We start from the raw sequence: 13,917 nt of genomic DNA on the forward strand, positions 1-13,917 counted from the left end.
AATCCTCAACAAAATACTCGCAAACAGAATCCAACAGCACATTAAAAGGATCATACACCATGATCAAGTGGGGTTTATCCCAGGAATGCAAGGATTCTTCAATATACGCAAATCAATCAGTGTGATACACCATATTAACAAATTGAAGGAGAAAAACCATATGATCATCTCAATAGATGCAGAGAAAGCTTTTGACAAAATTCAACACCCATTTATGATAAAAGCCCTGCAGAAAGTAGGCATAGAGGGAACTTTCCTCAACATAACAAAGGCCATATATGACAAACCCACAGCCAACATTGTCCTCAATGGTGAAAAACTGAAACCATTTCCACTAAGATCAGGAACAAGACAAGGTTGCCCACTCTCACCACTATTATTCAACATAGTTTTGGAAGTGTTAGCCACAGCAATCAGAGAAGAGAAAGAAATAAAAGGAATCCAAATCGGAAAAGAAGAAGTAAAGCTGTCACTATTTGCAGATGACATGATACTATACATAGAGAATCCTAAAGAGGCTACCAGAAAACTCCTAGAGCTAATCAATGAATTTGGTAAAGTAGCAGGATACAAAATTAATGCACAGAAATCGCTTGCATTTCTATACACTAATGACGAAAAATCTGAAAGTGAAATTAAGAAAACACTCCCGTTTACCATTGCAACAAAAAGAATAAGATATCTAGGAATAAACCTACCTAAGGAGACAAAAGACCTGTATGCAGAAAATTATAAGACACTGATGAAAGAAATTAAAGATGATACAAATAGATGGAGAGATATACCATGTTCCTGGATTGGAAGAATCAACATTGTGAAAATGACTCTACTACCCAAAGCAATCTACAGATTCAATGCAATCCCTATCAAACTACAGAACTAGAACAAAAAATTTCACAATTTGTATGGAAACACAAAAGACCCCGAATAGCCAAAGCAATCTTGAGAACGAAAAATGGAGCTGGGGGAATCAGGCTCCCTGACTTCAGACTATACTACAAAGCTTCAGTAATCAAGACAGTTTGGTACTGGCACAAAAACAGAAATATAGATCAATGGAACAGGATAGAAAGCCCAGAGATAAACCCACGCACATATGGTCACCTTATCTTTGATAAAGGAGGCAAGCATATACAGTGGAGAAAAGACAGCCTCTTCAATAAGTGGTGCTGGGAAAATTGGACAGGTACATGTAAAAGTATGAAATTAGAACACTCCCTGACACCATGCACAAAAATAAACTCCAAATGGATTAAAGACCTAAGTGTAAGGCCAGACACTATCAAACTCTTAGAGGAAAACATAGGCAGAACACTCTATGACATACATCACAGCAAGATTCTTTTTGACCCAGCTCCCAGAGAAATGGAAATAAGAACACAAATAAACAAATGGGACCTAATGAAACTTAAAGCTTTTGCACAGCAAAGGAAACCATAAACAAGACCAAAAGACAACCCTTAGAATGGGAGAAAATATTTGCAAATGAAGCAACTGACAAAGGATTAATCTCCAAGATTTACAAGCAGCTCATGCAGCTCAATAACAAAAAAACGAACAACCCAATCCAAAAATGGGCAGAAGACCTAAATAGACATTTCTCCAAAGAAGATATACAGATGGCCTACAGACACATGAAAGAATGCTCAACATCATTAATCATTAGAGAAATGCAAATCAAAACTACAATGAGATATCATCTCACACCAGTCAGAATGGCCATCATCAAAAAATCTAGAAACAATAAATGCTGGAGAGGGTGTGGAGGAAAGGGAACACTCTTGCACTGTTGGTGGGAATGTAAATTGATACAGCCACTATGGAGAACAGTATGGAGGTTCCTTAAAAAACTACAAATAGAACTACCATACGACCCAGCAATTCCACTACTGGGCATATACCCTGAGAAAACCATAGGTCAAAAAGTGTCATGTACCACAATGTTCATTGCAGCTCTATTTACAATAGCCAGGACCTGGAAGCAACCTAAATGTCCATCAACAGACGAATGGATAAAGAAGATGTGGCACATATATACAATGGAATATTACTCAGCCATAAAGAGAAATGAAATGGAGGTATTTGTAATGAGGTGGATGGAGTTAGAGTCTGTCATACAGAGTGAAGTAAGTCAGAAAGAGAAAAACAAATACGGTATGCTAACACATATATACGGAATCTAAGGAAAAAAAAAAAAAGGCCATGAAGAACCTAGTGGCAAGACGGGAATAAAGACACAGACCTACTAGAGAATGGACTTGAGGATATGGGGAGGGGGTGGGGTGAGATGTGACAGGGTAAGAGAGTGTCATGGACATATATACACTACCAAATGTAAAATAGATAGCTAGTGGGAAGCAGCCGCATAGCACAGGGAGATCAGCTCGGTGCTTTGTGACCACCTAGAGGGGTGGGATGGGGAGGGTGGGAGGGAGGGAGATGCAAGAGGGAAGAGAAATGGGAACATATTGTATATGTATAACTGATTCACTTTGTTATAAAGCAGAAGCTAACACACTATTGTAAGGCAATTATACTTCAATAAAGATGTTTAAAAAAAATAATATGAATTGTAAATAAATAAATAACTGAAATACAAATTAACCTATATAATAAATATGAAAATCTCACCAGATAGGTCCACTATTAGAGCTGACAAAACAGGAAAAATATTAAGAGAAATTAGTGTAGATCAATATATTAAAATCATTTTAAAACCAGAAAATAAAATCTAAGAAACAAATCCTAATAAGGATCTGTGTGATTAAAAAGAAAAGATGCCTAGATATTAAATAACTCATTAAAAAAGAATACTAATCAACTAAAGGTTAAAAATACAGCGGTCGTAGGACAAACATATAAAAGCGTGAATTCAGAATTTTTAAAAATCTACAGTTAAAACACTGTAATCTAAAAGATAGCTGGAAATAAAATGTAAAACTAAAAAGTTCAATTATATAACAACATTTCAGGAAAATATGAGAGCAAAAAATGAAAGAAGGTGTACCTGACACAGCACTGAGAAATATTTAGCTGTAGTTTATTAATTTAAAAAATATCTAGGGACTTCCCAGGCGGTTCAGTGGTAAAGACATTGCCTTCCAATGCAGGGGGTGGGGGTTCAATCCCTGGTTAGGGACATAGGATCCCACATGCCTCATGGCCAAGAAAAATAGAAAATAAAAAAAAAAACAGAAGCAATATTGTAACAAATTCAATAAAGACTTTAAAAACGGTCCATATAAAAAAAAGAGGAAAAACAGAAGACTATGACAATGACATTAAAAGGACAAATAAATAACAAAATAAGGTCAAAAAGACACTATCCCCTATGAACACACAGGGTCTATTAAAATTCTTGCTGGAAACCATTTGAAAATGTAAAACGTAGGCTCTGGAAAAAAACAAACAAAACAACACTGTCTGAAGAAAATGGCAACTGTATCACAATATAACACATATAATAAAAGGTCAAGGAAAAAAACTGGCCAATGACAAAAGATGAATATTTACTATAAAAAATAATCATGATTAACAAAGCTAGAATAAATTAGTTTGCTGGGACACATTACAAGAAGAATGGAAAAACTGCAAGGATATAAGATACAAAGTCAACAAACCACCTGGACCTGGCTCACTTAACTAGGTAAGGGGGACTAACGAGCACAGTTCCATATGAAATTAAAGCCAAGCCAAAGTCTCTTCATTTGGACAACATGGACAGCTAATGGCATAGGAGCCATTCCGATGCCCAAAGTTGCGGGACAAAACCCTTGCAGCAACTGGGTAACTTGCCGTGGTGCTTTGCACTTTTGCACTCTGGGCCTGTCAGTGCCATGACCTCGGAGAAACCGTGAGACCCAGGTCCTTCAGAACTAACGTATCTCCCACAGCCGCACAAAGAGAGAACCGAGACAACAACGTGGATTCTTGAAACGGCATGACTTCTCTGGCCTGAGACCAGAAACGCCAGAGAACACAGGCTTGCCGCACCAGCGGGTGGCAGGACGAAATGACCCCCATACCACACATCGTCTCCTGCCCTTAAACCTACTGTAGCCTTTCCTTGGCAGCTGACTCCCTTGTTTCCGCATGGAGGCGCCCAATAACATCTGGGAAGATTTATAAACCTCAGGGAACGCTATGTGGGCTTGGTATAGAAAAGACGTTGGGCTGTCCTGAGGAACACCCTCACATCTTCAACACAGGGGGACCATGGCAAAAAGGGGACAAAATACCACCCGGCCTCTGAATCGGCCCCCATGCAAAGACACTATACTATGCCATGAAGGCAAACATTTGATGGCACAGGGACCCGTCATGAAGCAAATCAACAAAGGAGAGGCAAAGGGTGGGATGATCCACAAAATTGCACCCATATTTCTTCCTTACACGTGCCTCCAATGCGCCTGAGAGCATCACAAAGTAATGGCCTATGGCCACCATCGATCAACACACCCACCAGTAAACCTGTGGGATTAGCCAACTATCTCATGTGTATTTCCCATTCGCCTTGCTTTCTCTCTGGGCCAGGATCCAAACATCTCACAGCAAGGTGCCAGAGCAACCCCTCGCCACAGAAGGTTGATTTCACAGGGAATTGCCTAAGGCATTTTTGAGTCCCTCCGCAAACAAGAAACAAGAGGGACACAACCCAAGGAGGAGCCATCAGCTTGGCCCAACTCCCAGGGACATTGGCCCACTTGATTTCCCCTGATCATGAGGAGAAACCTAAACTGCATCCGGTCGCACAAACAGAACATGACAAAGAAGCGTGGCCTAGGCCAGGACTCATGCTCTGACCCTGAGCATACAGACTTCTGTTTCTTTGAGGGCACAAGGCAATGACCAGGGGTTGGGGGAGGCCTGTAGAACTCAATTGCAGGCAACAGGCCCACCAATGGCTCACGCTTCCTCTCCCACCCGCATGCTGAACCGTGGTAGGGGACAGCAGTCGTGGCTAGACAAAGGCGCCCAGAGACGGCACGCTATCCCTAGCCTTCCCACTTGGATGGGCACCTCAGGCTCCTTTCCCAGTGGCTCTTCTCCCCACAAGAAGACCACCACCCTCAACTTGAACAATGAGGCTGTGGACACCCATGGCAGCAAATGCAACGTGAACCTCTCCCTACTTTCCTTTTGGGAGCCACGTGCTGGACCTCAGTTCCAGTGAGGAGATGGTAGGGATTTCTCACTCATTTTGTTCAGATTTCCAAGGAATGCATCTGTGGGAGTCATCATCGATCCAGGTACATGCTCAAACGCTGAACATGCAAAGTTGTCGATTCCACCACAGGACGGCCAGTGAGCTCAATCATGTCAGCATTCCGGAGTGGCCAGAGCAGAGCCATGGGGCAGGTAGTGCAGTCAAGTCTCAGGGCATCAAAGCTGGTGTTCCCCAGGAAAAGACCAGAGGTGAGGGTGTAGCCCCGGTGCACAAGTTCCCGTGGCCAAACATCTAGGCTTCAGCAAAGAAGTGCTGCTTACTGCCACAAGGGTTAAACCAGGATCCTTACGGACTGCACGCCAACACCCCTCCGAGACACCTACGCCATGCCTTGCTTTGCCACATCGTCCTCACTTCGCTGGGTATCATGGACTATACGGAGGGCCCCAGGCTGTTGCTGGCATTCGTTCCCTGGCATTCCACCTGACTCGGGGTGAGAGAACACACGTACGCTTGATGATGGTGCATGGCACACCGAGGGAAAGGGCAATACCACCCAGGGATGTGCATTCTATCTCGCCTAAACGTTTCATTTGCTGCCTATCTTGTCTCTGTATCAGCAGCCAAATGTGAATACATCGGGATGCCGATGCCTTCAGAGCATGCAGCCATCAGGACAAAGAGCACCACTGTCCATCAACTCCCTGCTCTGGGGCCCTGCAATTCCTCTCCTGAGCTCTCTCCTCTCCGACACAGGAAAAGGATGTCATCCTGAACACCAGAGACACCCTCAGGGGAACTGGGCTCCCTCAGCCTAAGAGCCACTGCCCTCTAGGGAAACACACCTGCTCTAGGAACATACACTTCCGCACAACTGACTCGCCATCAAGTGGAAACAGGGTCCCTGTGATCTTCCACAGTGGAACGGCCATGACCGAAAGTGATGACCTCCATCAAAAGGGGTTCCTCGGGCCCCAGGACAAAGGGCACTGAGGCACCGCTGGACTGAACAAGGGCAACTAGCAGCAGGCATGCTTCCTGGTCTCTGGCCAAGCGAGAGGACCTTCACTTGGACCACATGGAGAGCTAATGGCATCAGAGCCATTCTGATGTCCAAAGGTGCAGCGAAAGACCTTTGCAGGAACTGGGTAACTTGCCATGGTGCCTTGTACTTTCACAATTTGGGCCCATCAGTGCCATGTCCTTGGAGATGCCATGAGACCCAGGTCCTCCAGAAGCAACGTGTCATGCAGAGTCATACAAGAAGAGAACTCAGCCAACAGCCTGGACCCTTGAACAGCCATGACTTCTCTGACCTGAGGCCAGGCATGCCGGAGACCACAGGTTCACCGCACCAGTGAGTGGCAGGATAAAATGATCCCCATACTCCACATCCTCTCCTGCCCTTAAACCTGTAGCCTTTCCTTGGCAGACGACTCCCTTGTTTCTGCATGGTTGTGCTCAATGACCTCCAGGAAGAGCTCCAATCCTCAGGGAATGCTATGTGGGCCGGGTATAGCAACGATGCTGGGATGTCCTGAGGAACACCTTCACATCTTCAACACAGGGGGAACGTGGCCAGACGGGACAAAACACCCCAAGGCCTCCAAATTGGCCCCCATGAGAAGACACAATACTGTGTCGGGAAGGCAACCATTTGCTGGCACAGGGACCCGCCATGAAGCAAATCAACAAAGGAGAGGAAAAGGGCAGGATGGTCCATGAACATGCACCCTTAATCCTTTTCTACACGTGACTCCAAATGTGCCGGAAGGCATCCCAAAGGAGTTCTGGGAACCCTATGGCCACCGTCGATCCATCTACCACCAGTAAAACTTGAGGGCTTAGCCAGCCTTCGCACGTGTATTTGCCACTCACCTTGCTTTTCTTTCTCTGCCAGGATCAAAATCTCTCACCGCAAGGTGCCAGAGCCACCTCTCACCAGAGAAGCTAGATTTTCCCGGTAATTACCTAAAGCATTTTCCAGCCCCTCTGCACGTAACACACAAGAGGGACACAACTCGAGGAGTAGCCATCAGCTTGACCCAAGTCCGGGACAGTGGCCCATTTTTTAAAAAATTTATTTATTTAATTTATTTTTTTGGCTGCGTTGGGTCTTCATTCTGTGTGAGGGCTTTCTATAGTTGTGGTGAGCAGGGGCTACTCTTCATTGTGGTAAGCAGACTTCTCATTGCAGTGGCTTCTCTTGTTGTGGAGCATGGGCTCTAGGCACACAGCTTCAGTAGTTGTAGCATGTGGTCTCCGTAGTTGTGGCTCACGGTCTCTAGAGCGTAGGCTCAGTAGTTATGATGCACGACTTAGTTGCTCTGCAGCATGTGGGATCTTCCCGGACAAGGGCTTGAAGCAGTGTACCCTGCATTGGCAAGCAGATTCTTAACCCCTGTGCCACCAGGGAAGCCCAACAGGGGCCCGTTTGATTTCCCCGATCAGCAGGAGAAACCGAAACTGCATCCTGTCTCCCAAGGAGCCTGGCGTAGGCCAGGACTCCTGCCCTGACCCTGAGGGCAGAGACTTCTGCTTCCTTGAGGACACAAGGCAATGACCAGAGGGCGGGAGAGGCTTGTAGAACTCAGTGGCAGGCCATAGTACCGCCAATGGCTCATGCTTCCTCTCCCACCAGAAGGCTGAACCACAGCAGAGAACAGCAGTCCTGGCTAGACTCAGGTGCCCAGAGATGGCACACTGTCCCTAGCCATCCCACGTGGATGGGAATCCCAGGCTCCTTCCCAATGGCTCTTTCCCCACAAGAAGCCTGCCACCCTCAAACTGAACGAAGTTGCTGCAGACGCCCACGGTAGCAAATGTAACATGAACCTCTCCTTATTTTTCCTTTGGGAACCACGTACTGGACTTCAGTTTCAATGAGGAGATGATGGAGATTGCCCACTCATTTTGTTCAGATTTCAAAGGAATGAATTTATGGGAGTCATCATCGATTGAAGCACCTGCTCAAAGTCTGGACGTGCAAAGTTGCAGCCTCCACCACCGGCAGCCAGCGACCTCAATCATGTCTGCAGTCAGGAGCGGACAGAACCGAGCCATGGGGCAGGAAGTGCAGTCACGTCACAGGACATTGGAGCTCGGGTGCCACGGGAAAAGCCCAGGAGGTGAGAGTGTAGTCCAGGTGCACAAGTCCCCATGGCGAAACATCTAGGTTTCGGCAAAGAAGTTCTGCTTACTGCCACAAGGTTTCCACCAGAAAGCTCAAGGACTTCACGCCAACACCCCTCTGAGACTCCTTCTCCTTGCCTCACCTCGCCTTGTGTCATTGTCCTCACTTCACTGGATATCATGGACTATACAGAGGGCCCCATGCTGCTGCTGCCATTCGTTAACTGGCACTCCACCTGGCTCGGGGTGAGAGAACACACGCACGGTTGAGGATGGTGCACGGGTGCACAGAGGGACAGAGCGATACCACCCAGCAATATGCACTCTATCTTGCCTCAGCATTTCATTTGCTGCCCAGCTTGTCTGTGTGTTCGCAGCCAAACGTGAATGCATCATGGGGCAGACGCCTTCAGAGCACGTGGCCATCAGCAAAAAGAGTGCCGCTGTCCATCAACCCCCTGGTATGGGCCTTGCAATTCCCCTCCTGAGCGACCTCCTCACCGACACAGCATAAGGATGTCATCCTGAACCCCTGAGACACCCTTAGGGGAACTGGGACCCCTCAGCCTTACAGCCACTGCCCACCAGGGGAACACACCAGGTCTTGGCAAATACGCTTCCTCACAATGGACTCCCCATCAGGGGGAAACGTGGTCGCTGCAATCTTCCACAAGGGAAGGGCCCTTGGCCGAATTCGATGACCTCCATTAAAAGTGGCTCGAAGGGACCCGTGACAAAGGGTACCTGAGGAACCCCTGGACTGACCAAGGGAGACTCACCAGCAGGCATGCTTCCTGGCCTCCAGCCAAGCCAGAGGCCCTTCCCTTGTACCACATGCAAAGCTAATGGTGCCAGAGCAATTCCAAAGCCCAAAGTTGAGGGTCAAACCCTTGCAGCAACTGGGTAACTGACTGCAGCACCATGCGCTTTCAGACTCTAGGCCTATCAGTGACATGACCTTGGAAAAAGCGTGAGACCCAGGACCTCCGGAACCAATGTGTCATCCACAGTCGCACAAAGAGAGAACCCAGCCAAGAGCCAGGACCCTTGAACTGGCATGGCCTCTCTGGCCTGAGGCCAGGTACGCCGGAGACCATAGGCTTGCCGCACCAGCGAGTGGCAGGACAAACTAACACCTGCACCACATATCCTCTCCTGCCCTTAAACCTGTAGCCTTTCCTTTGCAGCCAACTCCCTTGTTTCCGCATGGTTGCGCCCAATGACCTCCGGGAAGAGCTCCAAACCTCAGAGAATGCTATGTGGGCCGGGTATAGAAATGATGCTGGGCTCTCCTGAGGAACACCTTCATATCTTCAACACATGGGGGAACATGGAAAGACACTGACAAAACACCCCACGGCCTCCAAATCGGCCCCCATGAGAAGACACAATACTGTGCCACGAAGGCAACCATTCGCTGGAACAGTGACCCGCCATGAAGCAAATCAATAAAGGAGAGGAAAAGGGGGGGATCATCCATGAACATGCACCCGTAATCCTTTCCTACACGTCTGCAAATATGCCTGAAGGCATCCCAAGGAGTTCCGGGAACCTAAAGGCCACCATCAATCTATCCACCCACGAGTAAACCTGTGGGTTTAGTCAACACTCTCAGGTGTATTTCCCACTCGCCTTGCCTTTCCCTCTTCACCAGGATCCAAACGGGTCACAGCAAGGTGCCAGACCACCCCTCACCAAAGAAGCTTGATTTCCCAGGGAATTGCCTAAGGCATTTTTCAGCACCTCCACACACAACACACAAGCAGGACACAACCCGAGGAGGAGCCAAGAGCTTGGCCAAACTCCGGGGAACAGTGGCCCGTTTGATGTCTCCCCATCATCAGAAGAAACCTAAACTGCACCCCGTCTCCCAAGCAGAACATGACACAGAAACCAGGCTTAGGACAGGACTCCTGCTCTGACCCTGATCACAGAGACTTCTCTTTCCTTGAGGGCACAAGGCAATGACCAGGGGGCAGTGGAGGCCTATAGAACTCAATGGCAGGCCAGAGGTCTACCAATGGCTCACACTTCCACGCCCACCTGCATGCTGAACTGCAGAAGGGGACAGGAGACCTGGCTAGACTCAGGGACCCAGAGACATCAAGCTGTCCCCAGCATTCCCACGTGGATGGGCATCCCTTGCTCCTTTCCAAATGGCTCTTTCCCCACGAGGAGGTTGCCACCCCCAACGTGAACAACGTGGTTCGGATGCCCAAGGTCGCAAATGCAACGTGAACCTCTCTGTACTTTTCTTTTGGGAGCCACGTGCTGGACCTCAGTTCCGATGAGGAGACAGTAGAGATTTCTCACTCATTTTGTTCAGATTTCCAGGGAATGCATTTATGGGAGTCATCATTTATCCAAGCACCTGCTCAAAGGCTGGATGTGCAAAGTCGCAGCCTCCACTGCGGGAGGGCTAGAGAGCTCAATCATGTCAGCAGTCAGGAGCGGCCAGAGCCGAGCCATGGGGCAGGAAGTGCAGCCAAGTCTCGGGGCATTGGAGCTCGGGTGCCCCTGGAAGAGTCCAGAAGGTGAGGGTGTAGTCTCGGTCACAAGTCCCTGTCGCCAAACATCTAGGTTTCTGCAAAGAAGTTCTGCTTACTGCCACAAGGTTTCCACAAGGAACCTCAAGGACTTCACGCCAACAGCCCTCTGAGACTCCTTCACCTTGCATCACCTTGATGCACTGTCCTCACTTCGCCGGGTATCACGGACTATACGGAGGGCGCCACGTTGCTGCTGGCATTTGTTCCCTGGTGCTGCACCTGGCTCGGGGTGAAAGAACACATGCACTTTTGAGGATGGTGCTCGGGTGCACAGAGAGAAAGGGTGATACCACCCAGTGATGTGCATTCTCTCTCGCCTCAACGTTAAATTTGCTGCCCATCTTGTCTGTGTGTCCACAGCCAAACGTGAATACATCGTGGCGCAGACGCCTTCAGAATGCACAGCCATTAGCACAATGAGTGCTGCCGTCCATTAACCCCCTGGTACGGCCCTGCAATTCCCCTCATGAGTGACCTCCACACCGACACAGCAAAAGGATGTCATCCTGAACCCCTCAGAAACCTTCAGGGGAAATGGGCTCCCTTAGCCTAAGAGCCACTGCCCTCCAAGAGAACAAACCCGCTCTTGGCATATAGGTATTCACTTAATGGACTCGCCCTCAATGGGAAATGTGGTCCCCGAGATCTTCCACAAAAGAACGGTCTTGGACCTAGTGTGATGACCTCCATTAAAGGCAGCTCATAGTGACCCATGACAAAGGGCACCTGAGGAACCCCTGGACTGACGAATGGGGACTCAACAGCAGGCATAGTTCTGGCCCTCCTGACAGGCCAGAAGAGCTTCCCTTGAACCACATGCAAAGCTAATGGCATAGGAGCCATTCAGAGGCCCAAATTGCCAGGGCAGACCCTTGCAGCAACTGAGTAAGCTGCTGTGGTGCCTTGCACTTTCACACTCTGGACCCGTCAGTGACATGACCTCAGAGAAGCTGTGAGACCCAGATCCTCCAGAACCAACAGGTCACACACAGGTGTGCAACGAGAGAATCCAGCCAACAGCCTGGACCCTTGAAACGGCATGACTTGTGTGGCCTGAGGCCAGCCAGCCAGAGACCACAGGCTCACAGCACAAGCGGGTGGCTGGACAAAATGACCCCCGCACCACACATCCTTTCCTGCCCATAAAACTGCAGCCTTTCCTTGGCAGCCGACTACCTTGTCTCCACATGGTTGCACCCAAAGACCTCCGGGAAGAGCTAAATACCTCAGGGAACGCTATGTGGCCTGGGTATAGAAATGATGCTGGTCTGTCCTCAGGAACACCTTCACATCTTCGACAAGGGGGAACGTGGTCAGAGAGGACAAAACACCCCACGGCCTCCAAATCGGCCTCCATGAGAAGATACCATACTATGCCAAGAAGGAAAGCATTTGCTGGCACAGGGACAAGCCATGTGGCAAATCGACAAAAGAGAGGAAAAAGGCGGGACAGTCCACAAATGTGCTCCCGTATTCCTTCCTTACATGTACCTCCAAACGCTCCTGAGGGAATCCCAACTGTGTTCTGGGAACCCTATGGCCACCGTCGATCTATCCACCCACCAGTAAACTGTGGGCTTAGCCAGCCATCTCACGTGTCTTTTCCACTCTCCTTGCCTTTCTCTCTCCACCGGGATCCAAACGTGTCACAGCAAGATGCCACAGCCACCCCTCATCAAAGAAGCTTGATTTCCCTGGGAATTGACTAAGGCATTTTCCAGCCCCTTCACACAGCACACACAAGCAGGACACAACCCGAGGAGGATCCATCAGCTTGGCCAAACTCCCGGGGACAGTGGCCCGTTTGATTTCCCCCCATCACCAGGAGAAACCTAACCTGCATCTCGTCTCCCAAGCAGAACATCACAAAGAAGCCTGGCCTAGGTCAGGAATCCTCCTCTGACCCTGAGCATACAGACTCCTTTTTATTTGAGGGCACAAGACAACGACCAGCCAGTGAGGGCGGCCTGTGGAACTCAATTTCAGGGGACAGGCCTACCAATGGCTCATGTTTCCTCTCCCACCAGCATGGTGAACCACGGCAGGGGACAGCAGTGTTGGTTAGACAAAGGCACCCGGAGATGGCACACTGTCCCTAGCCTTCCCACAGAGATGGGCATCCCAGGCTCCTTTCCCAATGGCTCTTCTCCCATGAGATGGCCACAACCCTCAACTTGAACAACATGGCTGTGAACACCCATGGGAGCAAATGCAACGAGAACCTCTCCCTACTTTCCTTTTGAGAGCCACTTCCTGGACCTCAGTTCCAATGAGGAGACGGTAGGGATTTCTCACTCATTTTGTTCAGAGTTCCAAGGAATGCATTTGTGGGAGTCATCATTGATCCAAGCACATGCTCAAACGCTGGACAGGCAAAGTTGCAGCCTCCACCATGGGACAGCCAGCGAGCTCAATCATGTCAGCATTCGGTAGTGGCCAGATTCGAGCCATGGGGCAGGAAGTGCAGCCAAGTCTCAGTGCATCGAAGCTCATGTTCCCCGGGAAAAGACCAGAAGGTGAAGGTGTAGTCCCAGTGCACAAGTCCCCATGGCCAAACATCTAGGTTTCAGCAAAGAAGTGCTGCTTACCGCCACAAGGGTGAAACCAGGATCCTCACAGACTGCACACCAACACCGCTCGGAGACTCCTTCGCCTCGTTAGCCTTGCCTTGATGCACCGTCCTCACTTCACCAGGTATCATGTAGTATACGGAGGGCCCCAGGCTGCTGCTGGCATTCTTTCACTGGCATTCCACCTGCCTTGGGGTGAGAGAACACATGCATGATTAAGGATGGTGCACGGGCGCACTGAGGGAAAGGGCGAAACCACCCAGGGATGTGCACTCTATCTCGCCTCAATATTTCATTGCTGCCCATCTTGGCTGCGTATTAGCAGCCAAATGAGAAGGCATTGGGATGCAGACGCCTTCAGAGCATGCAGCCATCAGGACAGAGAGCGCCACTGTCCAACAACCCCCTGGTCTCGGGCACTGCAATTCCTCTTCTCAGTGCTCTCCCCTCCAACACAGCAAAAGGATGTCATTCTGAACCCCTGAGACACCCTCAGGTG

At 48.9% G+C, this 13,917-nt stretch overlaps 4 non-coding genes across 4 annotated transcripts; all 4 read right to left on the bottom strand.

Annotated features, from left to right (window-relative positions):
* Positions 1-5,155: 5,155 nt before the first annotated feature.
* On the bottom strand, positions 5,156-5,247 carry LOC132361655 (small nucleolar RNA SNORD116). Its single transcript, XR_009501928.1, has one exon. It is a non-coding gene; the product is annotated as a small nucleolar RNA SNORD116 (small nucleolar RNA).
* A 2,788-nt stretch (positions 5,248-8,035) lies between these two features.
* On the bottom strand, positions 8,036-8,127 carry LOC132361192 (small nucleolar RNA SNORD116). Its single transcript, XR_009501501.1, has one exon. It is a non-coding gene; the product is annotated as a small nucleolar RNA SNORD116 (small nucleolar RNA).
* Positions 8,128-10,572: 2,445 nt separating this feature from the next.
* On the bottom strand, positions 10,573-10,664 carry LOC132361881 (small nucleolar RNA SNORD116). Its single transcript, XR_009502146.1, has one exon. It is a non-coding gene; the product is annotated as a small nucleolar RNA SNORD116 (small nucleolar RNA).
* Positions 10,665-13,103: 2,439 nt separating this feature from the next.
* Positions 13,104-13,195, bottom strand: LOC132361657 (small nucleolar RNA SNORD116). The gene has a single exon (XR_009501930.1). It is a non-coding gene; the product is annotated as a small nucleolar RNA SNORD116 (small nucleolar RNA).
* Between the last annotated feature and the right edge of the window lie 722 nt (positions 13,196-13,917).

The sequence above is a fragment of the Balaenoptera ricei genome, chromosome 2, assembly GCF_028023285.1.
Source record: "Balaenoptera ricei isolate mBalRic1 chromosome 2, mBalRic1.hap2, whole genome shotgun sequence".
Lineage (NCBI taxonomy): Eukaryota > Metazoa > Chordata > Mammalia > Artiodactyla > Balaenopteridae > Balaenoptera > Balaenoptera ricei.